Source organism: Chanodichthys erythropterus, chromosome 17 (assembly GCF_024489055.1).
Source record: "Chanodichthys erythropterus isolate Z2021 chromosome 17, ASM2448905v1, whole genome shotgun sequence".
Classification (NCBI taxonomy): Eukaryota; Metazoa; Chordata; class Actinopteri; order Cypriniformes; family Xenocyprididae; genus Chanodichthys; species Chanodichthys erythropterus.
The window spans coordinates 21947695-21960427 of NC_090237.1; the positions used below are offsets into that span (position 1 = coordinate 21947695).

Genomic DNA, 12733 nt, shown 5'->3' on the forward strand with positions numbered 1-12733 from the left:
TTATCCGTTTCAGGGGTAGAGAGGGCTTGGCTGAGCAAAGCTCAAGGGAGCAAGGTCAGTCCTCCAGTAAAAGGGAGAAAATGAAAGTCAGAAAGTTCTGCTGTAGCTGTAAAAAGCACATTATTTGATGTGTGTCAAATTTAGACCAGGTCAAAAATACCAATACAAACTCTGCCCTATGCAAATACTCGCTGATCCTGCTGCACAGTCTGATGAAACTAATCATTTTTTAGAATTGTCAAAAACAAACTTTGACTTGCATTCTCTACTTTCACAGTGTAAATATAGGGATGCACAATACAAATAGATACAGATAAACCAATCGTTATTTTCATTAAATTTTTCATAGAATTTTTCATACAATTATGCACATTATTTTGTCTTTACTATTTTTAATATATTTAAAACAAAACAACAAGTGAATTTAGGCATCACAACATTATGTAGAGTATGAAAATGGATATACATTTCGAGATTTTCGAGTGTAAATTTGTTAGCGTTTTTAAAGATGAACTAAGTATTAGGGTTGGGCGATGTCCCCTAAATTGGCAGTTGACGATGTTTACAGTATAACATCGTGATGGACGATGATATCGTCGTAGTACTATAATTTTTCGTTATTATATAATTATTATTCATTATTTTACTTTATTTATCCCTTTGACACGTACGATCACACCGGTGTGATAAGAATGTTCAGTGCAGTGCATCATGTGATCAATTGCCAAAATTCAAATGTGCGTGTGCACTTTGGCTGGCGCTAAACCAGAGATGGACATGCTCAGCACTTTTCATATATCACAAATATGCAGTGTTTTCAACCGCATAATGTTTATTTTAGGTTTCGGATGTGAATCCAACAGAACCTGGGGCACAAACTAACATGGCGACGCCCATAACGTGTATAGCTCAACTAACGCAATCATTATAAAGTTGTTTAAACAGCAAAACACATCCACTTTCACATATTTGACAATCGGAATATCAGATATTTAATGTTATAGTCAACAAATTAGTGAATATTTTGAATAAAAAAGGAAAACTGAAATAAAAGCAGATCATCAGTCATACAGCGCTGCGGTGTGTGACATGACAAGCAATGACGCGTCACCATGGAAACCATAAATCGATACGTTCTAAATAACGGTCACCTTGAAAAACTCAGGCTGGGGGGTCAGCCAGAATATTTTAAACTTACGTGCGAAAGGGTTATTTTATTTCCCAACTAATGACTTCCCAACTAATGACTCACGATGGTATCGTCCATCGGCACAACCCTACTAAGTATGCATTTCGTCTAAATAAAAAAAAGAATAAATATACACTGTTAAATATTCAATGCTAACAGATATGGATAAATGAAAATACAAATAGGGATACCATATCAGTATTGGCTGATATATGTTCATTTTTAATGCTATCGTTATCGCCCCAATAAGAAAATTTGACCGATATATTAAAACCGTCAAATAATGGATTATTTCCTTCAGCTGAGACATTTCAGATGCGCACTGCTCTCCATGATGGTTTTGAATTGCTTGAAATGACTAGAGTCACTTCAAAAAGTAAAATACAGTTAAGTGAAACGTGCAGCGGCATATAGGCTACACAAATTTATAATGAGAACATTATAATTGTGTGCTTGGGACATGGCTTTTAATGGTGAAACTTTTGTCTTTGTAATCACCATTTCAAAAATTATATAAAAATTTTTATTTATCGGACAATCTATCAGTTATCGGCTTTCAAATATAAAGAATTATTGGTTATGGACAACATTTTCATATCGGTGCATCCCTTAAAAAAAAAAAAATAAAAAAAAATAATAATAATCTATTGGCCAATAACTAATATAGCATATATCATGCATTTGGAATTGATTGCCATGTCTAGTGACAGTTTTCCTCATTGAACCTATGATGCATATCACAAAATACCAATCCAATCAGTAAAGCTTCTTTAAAACGATGTGTATTGTAACAAGAGCTACACACAAGTAAACAAGTACATATCAAAGATAGTGACTTATATGACACCAGATTGTCACAATTTAATCAAATCCAAACAGATTGGAACAGCTATGATGGGACAACAACAAATGGACCTAAAACATTTAGATGACACACAGCTCATATTTGCATCTCTGTGAGTGCTGAAGATGTAAGAAAGTCATGAAAAGCGTGATTGTCACACTCATTTATAACTGAACTGTGTGTCGAAGTAACCATATTTAGCAGTCTAAAACAGGACTGACAACTGTATTCTGTGTAAATGCAGCCATTAATGGAATAGAAACAAGGAACATCAATGACAAAGTAGTAAGAAAAAACATCACCAATGTGTTTGGCGTATTGTAATTTGCTCATGTCTTGTAGAAAGGGCGACTTCACAAAGCTGGTAAAATCCCCTTCATTCACACTCATTCTGTTGTTATTGCCATCCGTCTGCTTCTTCATAAACAAAAGGATTGGCAGTCTGTGCCAACCATAGGACACCTGGCACCCTGAAAAATGCGTCCATCAGTACTGGCGGATTGGGAAAGAAAGCGGAAAGCATCACATCATGGTCTAAAATCCTACTCACTCCTGATACAAAATAATTAGCAGAGATGACACCTCCGCCCTAAGCGCAAGACTTCGAGCCACCAGGGTGCAGGAGATTGCGAAAGACTTAAAAGAGCTCCCTTTGACACCCAGGGTGGTGCGGTCAGCCTGTTTGGACCACTGCGACAGATCAAACAGAGGAGGAGGTGGGGTGAAAGTCACTTTTTCGACAGCTTTCTTCTTGCAGTTGCGCTTTCTATTTATCGTATCGGAACACGGCATGCATCTCTGCTTGATTCTCTGCAGCGTGTGATAATTTTAATTAAGTCTGGACCCCTAAACTGAAGTCAGTTGGCCTTTCTTCTCCTGACGAGTCACGCTGTGAGTGATTTAGTCTTCGTTTGGGTGCCCTTAACGTTGGCACTTCAAACAGACATGTGCCATGCAGTTTGCTAGTTTTAATCTATGCTAGTTGTGTTTACTGCTTTACAATTAATTTTATTTTTGTCTGTTTTCCTCTTTCAACAACACCAAAGAAATGGTGGTCGAAATGCGATGGATCGCAAGCCAGAGTCAAACTTAACCACTACGCCTCAGCTCCGACATTAAATTAGCAATTCGTCCCCCAAACACCCTGAAAAGCATGTTTTGAAGAAACTCGCAATATGTGGCCACTCAAAGGAAGTGCAGGAAGGCCAGACCTTCAGGACAATTTGAAAACACTCTGGGGTCTCTGAGCGGTCTCGACAGCATTTCGTCAGAAAAGCAGATTGAACATCTGCGCGTGTGGCTGCTGTTTGGACGCTGGGGAAGCAGTGTGTTGTCATTAAGGCGGGTGATGGGGGCACCGGGCCCAGACCCCTTCCTCGCCAGCGCCCGGCCCACCCTCCCACCAGCTGTTTGGAAGGATGGATGACAACCACCTGCTGTGGAGGGAAATTAGAGCGCTTGTACTCGTCTTCTTTTTAATCATCTGAAACATTCACTCCCTCATTGTGAAGTTCGGCTCCTGAGGCAACGGCACCAGCAGGCCGGTCGACTCCTCATCGACATCGGGATGAAACTGACAAGCTGTCTTTTCCAAAGAGTCCCTGCGACATTTCAAACCGCCACTTCCCCCCACGGCGCTAATAAAGACTGTCGGGAGGACTTGAAATACACAGAAAAACTTATTCGCAGACAGTGAAAACAATTACAAAATCTATCTCTCCTTTAATCCATTTCAAGGTGACATTTAATGCCAAGTTATTCTTGTTGGAAACCTTCAGGGGACGATAAATCAGTCAGCAAAATATAATTCATTTTAATGGATTGCGAGTGTTTTTATTTTCATAAGTCAAATCTAAAAAGGATCACTGCCTGGGAAGGAAGCCAGCGTAGGGGAGGAGGGCAGCGGGTGCTCGGGCTCCGTGCTGGAGCGGCTTGCCTAAGGAAGTATCATTTCCTGAAGTCTGGTATATGTATCTGTCATTGCAAATGTGTTTGTCATTAAAATACAGAGGGATATGCCCAAACTCGCTCTGCCGCATGTGTTATGTCTATCCAATTAGAATCTGACAAAAAAGCTTTATTTATGATTCAGAGGCATAGAGACTTACTCATTGCTGAAGGTAAATTTGCTTGTTTAACTAAATATACAAAACATACTCATTACTTTGGCACAAAAGCTATACATTTCTCCACTATTTCATTTCCGTTCCTCCTGTCTCGGATGAAACTTCATGCATTTCGTGAGGGGCTACTCAACCTTGGCCTCTCGCTACACTACTCCGCAGGATCCATCTCCAGTGACAATAAGCCTACAACCCCCACGATGCATATTCAGCCTTACTGTGCTCTCCAATGACGTATTGTGCCCGACCCGGGCCCATGGAGTGGGGCAGCGTGAGAGTTTGTTAAAAAACAAAAACAAAGAAAACAGGCAGGTAATGCAATGGCATTTGAGTTAATTAGCGCTGCAGCCTGGAGAGTCCTTCACCGCTTCCTTGCTTGCTCGCTTCAAACAGCACAAACAGTCATGAAGAGCTCGCTAACATGCACATGTGTGCCAGCATGCGCCGAATATATTTATCAATCCAATCTGCTTCATCCATTTATCCTTCTCGCCTCCGCCGCCTCTATCTTTGCATCTACAGAAGCAACACAGCAGAACCCCACAGTTGTTGACACTCATCTGAGAGGACATGCCCTTTAAAAGAGGCTGAGTCTCTGAGCAAATTCAGTCTAATTATATGCGGATGAGGCCTTTTCTTCCATCTTATGTGTCTCTTTTTCTATCTCTCCCTCACACCATGTTGGCACTGGTCCACTAGAGCCCCTTCGCAGCTCTAGCGTATGTTATACAGCCATTCATCGCAGTGTAAGCCCGATAATCATACTGTATATGATGCCCAATACCTTTGAGGCTTCATTAAAGCTTTGCATCAAGCTGCGGGGAGAGAAAAAAACAAAACAAGCTGTACCTTCTACTGAGCATAAGGTGGAAGGAGAGAGGGGGACAGAAACAAGGCCATTTAAAGCTTTCAAAGCATTTTGAGTGGGAGAGGTAGTTATCCCAATGGGACATTGTTTTATGTGCTTTTTTCCATGTTACTCGTGCACGGCATGTAACAGCGTGTTAGCGTTCAGATGGCCCTGCGCCAAATAAGCACCCATGCTGTCAGCCCAATCAGATTTTGGAGGGACGCTGAGGAGAGACAACTCTAGTTATAATTTCTCTCTCATCGCTGCGTCTTTCTCTCGAGCTCACACTGACTGTTTTCACGCTGAGCATTTAAATGTTCTCGTTTCTTCGCATCCGCCTCTTTGAGCTGATGAGAGAAGTACGAGCGTATCAATCTTCTCCGCCGAAGGAGAAATAAAAAAAAAATAATCACCAAAAAGCGCCTCTCAAAAAAGTTCACAACGGACCACGGTCTGAATTACGCTGCGATAATCCTGTTTTCCAACTGTCACATTTGAGAGTGAAAGGAAGCTGTCACTCAAGGCTTGCTTTTGCTTCCATGCTCCTGGACAGCTTTGTGGAATATCAGCCTGGTGCAGACTTCCTGTGAGCTCACAGCGCAACGGGACACAGAGGTGCCTCTCTCTCCAAGAGCCGGCCTGGCAGGTGGAGGCTTATTTGAGGCCACATCTTGGAAGCTTGAAGATCACAGAAGCCCCCCTGAGTCAAAAGTTATTACCACTCCAAGGCTATCTCCACAGGTGAACGGGTGGTGCCAGTAGGGGGATTGGAAATGTCATGGTCTCTATAGAAATGGGTCCCTTTTTTCCCGGTTAAATCCTAATAGAGCACCGAGCTGATTTAATTGGTGCACTCTATGCCTAGGGAGTGGTGGAAAAGATCGCAATCGGCCGGTGCAGCTTCAGGCACAGTGGGACCGGCCAAAGCTGATCTGATAGTGCCACTCAATGCAGAAGGTTGAGCTGGAGCCAAAGCAGATCTTTTGACCCAAAAATAAAAAAGAACTTAGAAATGTGGACAATCTCAGAGAAGCATTTTACCTGGAACATTTTACCTGTTCGTTCGGCTCCTGTCTTTCACTTCAACCTAAAATAGCCTGCGGTTTGAGGCTTACTATCTGTCAGAGATTTGCTCATGTTAGAAGGGCCTGAAAATCCTCCTCAATCACAGTCAATCTTCTTAAAACGGCTGGTCCTTTTAAACAAATGTGATCAGCCCCAGAGGCGCATCCATCCACACATGACCCAGTGACTCAGTTCAAAGGCAATCAAGGCAATCCATTCTTACAAAGAGACCTGTTTGAAGATTTATTTGGATAACACAAGCACAGGTGGACAACGGGTTAAAAGCAAGTCAGAGAACACACAAGTGGATTATATGCATATGTGCAAGTTTATATGCATAAATGAAAGACCTTCCTATAATTGAACATTATAATCAAAACTAAAAAGGACAATGTGTTAATAGTATACCGCTATTTGCAAACATCAAGTTTAAATGCATCTTAACCAAAACTCATACATTAATTAAATATAGCTTATCCCCAATGTAAAAGAACAACAAAGCTCAAATTTGCACTTAAATATTTAACAAACATCTGTTACAGACAATCTAAATCCATAAAACACACTTTCGTTTTCAGATTCAAAAATAAAGCCAGCCCACATGATGCAGCATGGTGTCGCCTCAGCTCTGACGACAACTACAAGACCTTGATTCCAGCTTTCATGCCCTCTAAATCATCTTAGAGCACAGGGACTTTGACGAGGAAAAAGCAATTAACAGAAAGTGATTAGAGTGATTAAGTTAGCCAAATGTGGTCAAGCTCTTTCCATTGGATGACATGATTTAAAGACATCCAGGTAAATAATGCTATAAAAGAAAAAAAAAATAGCCTTCTGATGGGTGTAAGGTAAAAGCACAGGGGCATTCTGGTGCATACAAGGCAGCTAAACTAAGGCCAATCCATCACCGCAAGGTTATAAATGATGTACTCTGGGGAGGTCCTGAACAACAAGATGTACTGCTGAACTACAGACTTAAGGAGACGAGAAAGAAAAGAGTGGAATCAAAATGGAAATCATTGCCAAGAAGCAGTTTAACTTCCAATTCTCATGTGGGCGTTTTAAAATCATCCCCCCTCGACTCCTGGAAATACAGCCAATACTTAGAGCAAACAAAGGTCAGGGAGAGTGTTAAATCATTTGTCTCATTTTTCTTTCAAACAGTCGCGCTAAGCTAGATCTCGCTGCCTGCGCTTTAGAGCCTGTAACCGTGAGCAAGTCTCTGGGTTGAAAGCTTCTGAGCCGCTCCGACAACTGAGGGGAAACCTTCTGGGTACCCTGTGTTTTATTTTTCCTTCAGCAAAATGTTTTAAAGATCATTTACACATCAACTGCTACAAGACAGGTCCCCAGCGCATTCTGCCATGAAAGAAGAAACATTAAGCTTTTATTACATACAAATGCGTACCACGGCATTCATGCACAATTAGAACACCCAAAATGTTGGGGATGTTGACAAAGTTTGACTGGTTAGCAGGCAGATGCTGCAATTCCATCATTCTGCTGGAAAAATGCCTCCAAGTCAATATTAAGGACAATAACTGCCACTAAACCTCTTGAGACGCACTGTCCCAACCTCAGGCTTGATGTCACTTTGTTTACCATGGTAAACATTTCCTACTAGAGAGACTACCGTCCAAAAATATTAAGAATGTTAACAAATTATACATCTTTTGAAACTTCTAAGGGTTTAGTTTAAAAAAAAAACTAAACTGTTTACAAGCAACAGAAACTTTCTTATTATTATAATAGATTTTTTTTTTTTTTTTTTCCCTTTTCCCAGTGACTAGATTTTTGGAGGGCTCTAAACAATTCTTTACATTATCTGCTGGCTTTGATGTCACAGCTCAGGAAAGTCGCTACCACTTGCGTGTCAGCTGAGCAACCACCATTGATATTAATGGAAATGCTCACACACAGCTCTCTCCAAGTATTATAGACTTCCTTGGAGAGGGAGTGAGCACACTTTGGACATTTTGGATGTGTGTCCAGCCAAGAAAAACAATGGAGGAAAAAAAAAAGAAATTTTAAAAAGGACAGAGATCAATCTCAAGGTGCGTGAGAGCATACAGAGGCGGAAAGAGAGTAAGGTCTGGGCCGGCGACCTCAGCCCTGCCCAAAATCAATTGTGTTTTCAATCTTCACAAGAAGATTTGGTTTCACTGGTTAACACAAGTGCTGTGAAAGCCATTTTGAGACCTTGTTAAAGACTCCGTAGCGAAACAAATACAGGTGTGGGCTCGGATTGCTGAGGATGAGCGGAGGGAGGGAGACGGGAGGACAGGAGCAGAGGAAGGGAGGAGTCTAGAGAGAGCGCATCATCTTAAAACTAATCCCAACCAGTTCAAAAGCTGCTTTTTTCCTTACCTTCCCTTTTCATCCCTCACTAGCTTCTCATTTGTTTTCTCCCTTCACTCCAGAGGGCACTGGAGAGTGGGGAGCCCGTGATTGAGTATTTCAGCCGCCCTTAAGAATTTCTACCTTTTGTTAGTGACTTCCCACTTGTGCAAGGCCACTGATGTGTGGAGAACATTTAAGGGCTACGGGCTCCATAGAAGTCCGTGGGGATTTACTGCTAACCCTCGCAGTGAATAGAGGACACTTCCCTGGCCTCACTTATGGAGGAAGGCAGTCCAAAGGGCCTTTTGATAAGAAATAACACATCTCTGCCCAGACAATGAAGTTCCTGCTAAGACATTAAGAGAAAATAAACCATGAAATGCTCACAAAGCTGAAGCTGCACACTATGAAAACACTCCAAACTAAATTTAGGAAATGGAAATTCACAGAACACAACCGTTACATATAGCATAAGCAACGGTGTGGTATTTAATCTTATCCCTGTTTTCAAACAGTCCATAGAGGTTTTTGCTAATCTTTATTATTTGCTTTTGCACAGTCACTTTAACCGATCCAATTCAGTTATATAGCACTTTTAACAATTGAGTTTGTCTTAAAGCAGCTTTACAAAGCGTCAGGCCTAAACCCTAACATGATCAAGCTGAAGGCCTGGGGTGAGAAAAAACACCCAAAGTGTAAAGGAACTAACCTTGGGAGGAAGACTAAGGCAACTTTGGATGGCCGCCATTACTCTCACTACTGAAACACTGTCATGTTCCCACAGTCTCACAGTGTACACGAGGAAAATGTGTCTGAAATAAACTCTTCACACCAAATCCACAAACACCTCTCGTTAAACAAGCTTATCAAATCAGACTTTAAGGGCTCAGTGATGCAGCAAGGCTTGCAAATAGAGCAGTGCACTGTTTTTATTACCCGAGCCTGAGGTAAATCGAATGCCATTATTAAATGTTAGCGGTTCACCAGGTATGCTAAATTAACTAACAGTGAGTGCTCGGGATGCAGTCATTACAGGCAGCCCACTGTCCTCACTGAATATTGAAGCTGAGAGAAAGAGAAAACTCTAATATTTCATAATGGCAACATGACGATACACAGTATGCCACCAAACCCGTGATCACGGTTTTGTTTGTCCAGCATTCAACATGGGCAGGTCAGTGAGTCATGAGTCAAAACCACCACAGAGAAAATGAAACTTGCTCAATGACAAAAATAAAGATCAGGACGCTCTCTGGAGAAAATTATGGTTTGTGAAGAATGACCAGTGGTTTATTTATACAAATCAATTAGATGATTTTTGGTTGGAGTTCTCAAAATTAACCTTATTCACTTTCTAAATAAATGTCCCTGGTCTTATTTCAAGTAATGTATTAATGTATGTTATGCTGAAGAAGAAAAAAAAAAAAATGTTCAAATCAAAATGTAAATTTCTCTGCTTGGGAAACAACATTTCCTTTCTGCTGATGTAACCCAAGGCCATGTGGGCTTTGAAAAATAATATTAACCAATAATATCATACACCTACAATATTTTCCTATTCACTATGAAATGTGTCAGAAGATGAATATATTGCAAATGCTTATACTAGACTGAACATAAGCGATTTATTTAAAGGGTTAGTTGACCCAAAAATTACCCTCATTTCGTTCCAAACCTATAAGACTTTGTCATCTTCAGAACACAAATGAAGATCTTTTTGATTAAATCTTTTCTGTCCCTCCCTGCAACTGGAACTTTGACGCTTCAAAAAGTTCATAAATAGATCGTAAAACTTTTCTCAAGAGACTCGATCACTTTTTATGATGAACAGATATAATTTAGGCTTTTATTCACATACAAACATTGATCAGCAAACAAACAGAAGCTCAACAGAACCTGAATGAACCTGAACAAACCTCTTGAAGAAGTTCAAACATGCTGCATAATACACAAGAATGAACCTGGTTTCCGTACACGTTAAGCACCTTGAGCTTCCATTTACCACAACTGATGTGTGAGTTGATGAATGTTTATATGTGAATAAAAGGCCAAATTCAATCTGTTGATCACATAAAGTGATCAGGTCTCTTCAGAAAATTTGGACTTAACCGCTCAATTCATATGGATTAGTTTTACGATCTCTTTATGAACTTTTGAAGCGTCAAAGCTTCATTTGCGAAGGCTGTCAATGGAGGGACAGAAAGCTCTCAGATTTCATCTTCACCTGTGTTTTGAAGATGAACAAAAGTCTTACAGGTTTGTAGGGGTAATTAGTGACAGAATTTTCCCTTTAATAAATAGAAATTAATAAAATGATTTTTTTTTACTAATTATATAATTACATTAAATATAGTATAATATACAAAATATTAATTATAATTATTTAATAATACAAACAATTGAATAATATAAAAATATCAAAATATTTAGACATTTCTTTTTAAATTGTATATTGTATATTATCCATGCTTCCAATTACTAACTGTATATGTGGACTGCAGGAGGTTAAAGTTTTGGCCCTGAAATGGTAGAAGTTGGCTCCCACCCAGGCCGATATGGGAATCAGGACAGAGGAGGCATAAAGGCCTGATTGTGGCAGAGCACTGGCTTGGAAACAACTCTCAGGCCTAATGAAACTAAATCCTGGCCACAACAGCACAGCGAACACTAAAGTGAGAGAGGTAGAGAGAGAGAGAGAGAGAGAGAGAGAGTAAGGGAGGTTGGTAATGAAGTAAACAAGAGTTGTTTCAACTTAGCAGAATAAGTGTACTTTGTTTGGAGATCTACTCCAAGCCGATTACAATAAACCTATGACTAAGCATAAGCCATCCTATGTAATTAGGGCACATGAAGGTTTATGAAGGGAGCGAGGCGGCCTTTTACGTTCTCATCACGACGAATGTGCAAAATATCTTGGCGAGGTTTTAAATCAAACCATGCCAAGTCTGTTTTCTTAACACAAAATCTTTCAGAGGAAACAACTGAAATTATTTAGGCATGCCTTCCTCTAAAAGTAAAAAAAATAAAAGCAACATGCCGCATTAGCACGAAATGACTGTATGCTAATGAAAAGTGGATCTAACTCAAAGAGTCTTTGTGGAAAGGCTTTTAAAATCTTAATTCTGCAGTGTTGTGCAATAAATGCCCCTTAGTGCTGCTTAAATGTGTGTGTGCACCAGTGTGTAAGCTGTCATAGCACAGAAAAAGTGCTCAGGAAGAACACAGCTTCTAAGGAGACAGATCCTGTGACCCTGCTGCCCCATGCCACCTGCTCTCCTCCCAGGATCCTCATTCTCTCACTACCTACTGCTCGCCAGGAGACACTGTTAATTGGCCTACACACACACCCCTATGCACACACACAAACCTCCGGGTATCAGCTCAACTGACACCACAGTGTGGCAAAATCTCCAGGTGGGCGGACTTGCAGAGTCATCAAGAGTTTGCAGCAAATGAGCATCCAACCTTCCAACAACTCACTTTGAAGGCTCATTTCGCCTTTACTCACAAGTGCGTATCCAACGGACGGTCAATTTGTAATTTTCTTGTCTTCGGAGACAGACACTTCATTAGACAGTGCATTTACTTCGTAACTTATAAACAACGAGACACTGAGGTCTTTAGTGTTATTGGATCACGCTGCCCATTCAAAATAACGAGCTTTACGTAAGGACGCAGACAAGTATGCTTCAATAAACCAGGCTGTGGTAAGACTAATATAGTCTTGTGACCTAAGAAGCTACAAATCCTCTGCCGTTCCTTTAATCACAATGATTTAGCGGTTGTCTACTGCCAGCTCTGGCGCTGCTGAAAACACCCCCAGGGCAAGAAATACAGCACAGGGCAAATAAAACATCTGCATAATTGAGCCCTTCAATCAAGTCAAGTGCGTGTTAGGTCCACTCAGACACAGCTGATTACAAACAAATGGAGCTAGGTATTTATACAGAGTCTGAAATAGAGAGAAACAGCGAACTTACTCAAAGTCATATCATACAGCAAGTAGAAAAGTTTACCTGGACCACAAAAAGATACAGGTTAACTATCAATAATCTGCATGCTGTATACCAGGCTTGCAAAAACATGTAAAGGTAGGACTGGGTAAAAACACTGATTTTCAAATTCTGTATTTGAACAATCCTGATACTGATTCATAAAACATCGATCTTTAACTCTATGCCTATTCTCAGTTTATACATTAAAATGACAAATGACTCTTATGAGCCAGTTCTTTGTAGTGATTCAAAACATACAGAATTGTACACAAAAGCAAAAATGTCCCAATGCATATTATTATTATAATTTGATTCATTTAAGTGAAT

The 12733-nt window shown here is 40.3% G+C and overlaps 1 protein-coding gene across 10 annotated transcripts in view; it reads right to left on the bottom strand.

The window, feature by feature from the left end:
• Window positions 1-12733, bottom strand: part of msi2b (musashi RNA-binding protein 2b) — a 288248-nt gene that overhangs the window by 196220 nt on the left and 79295 nt on the right. The gene's annotated exons all lie outside the window — the stretch shown is intronic.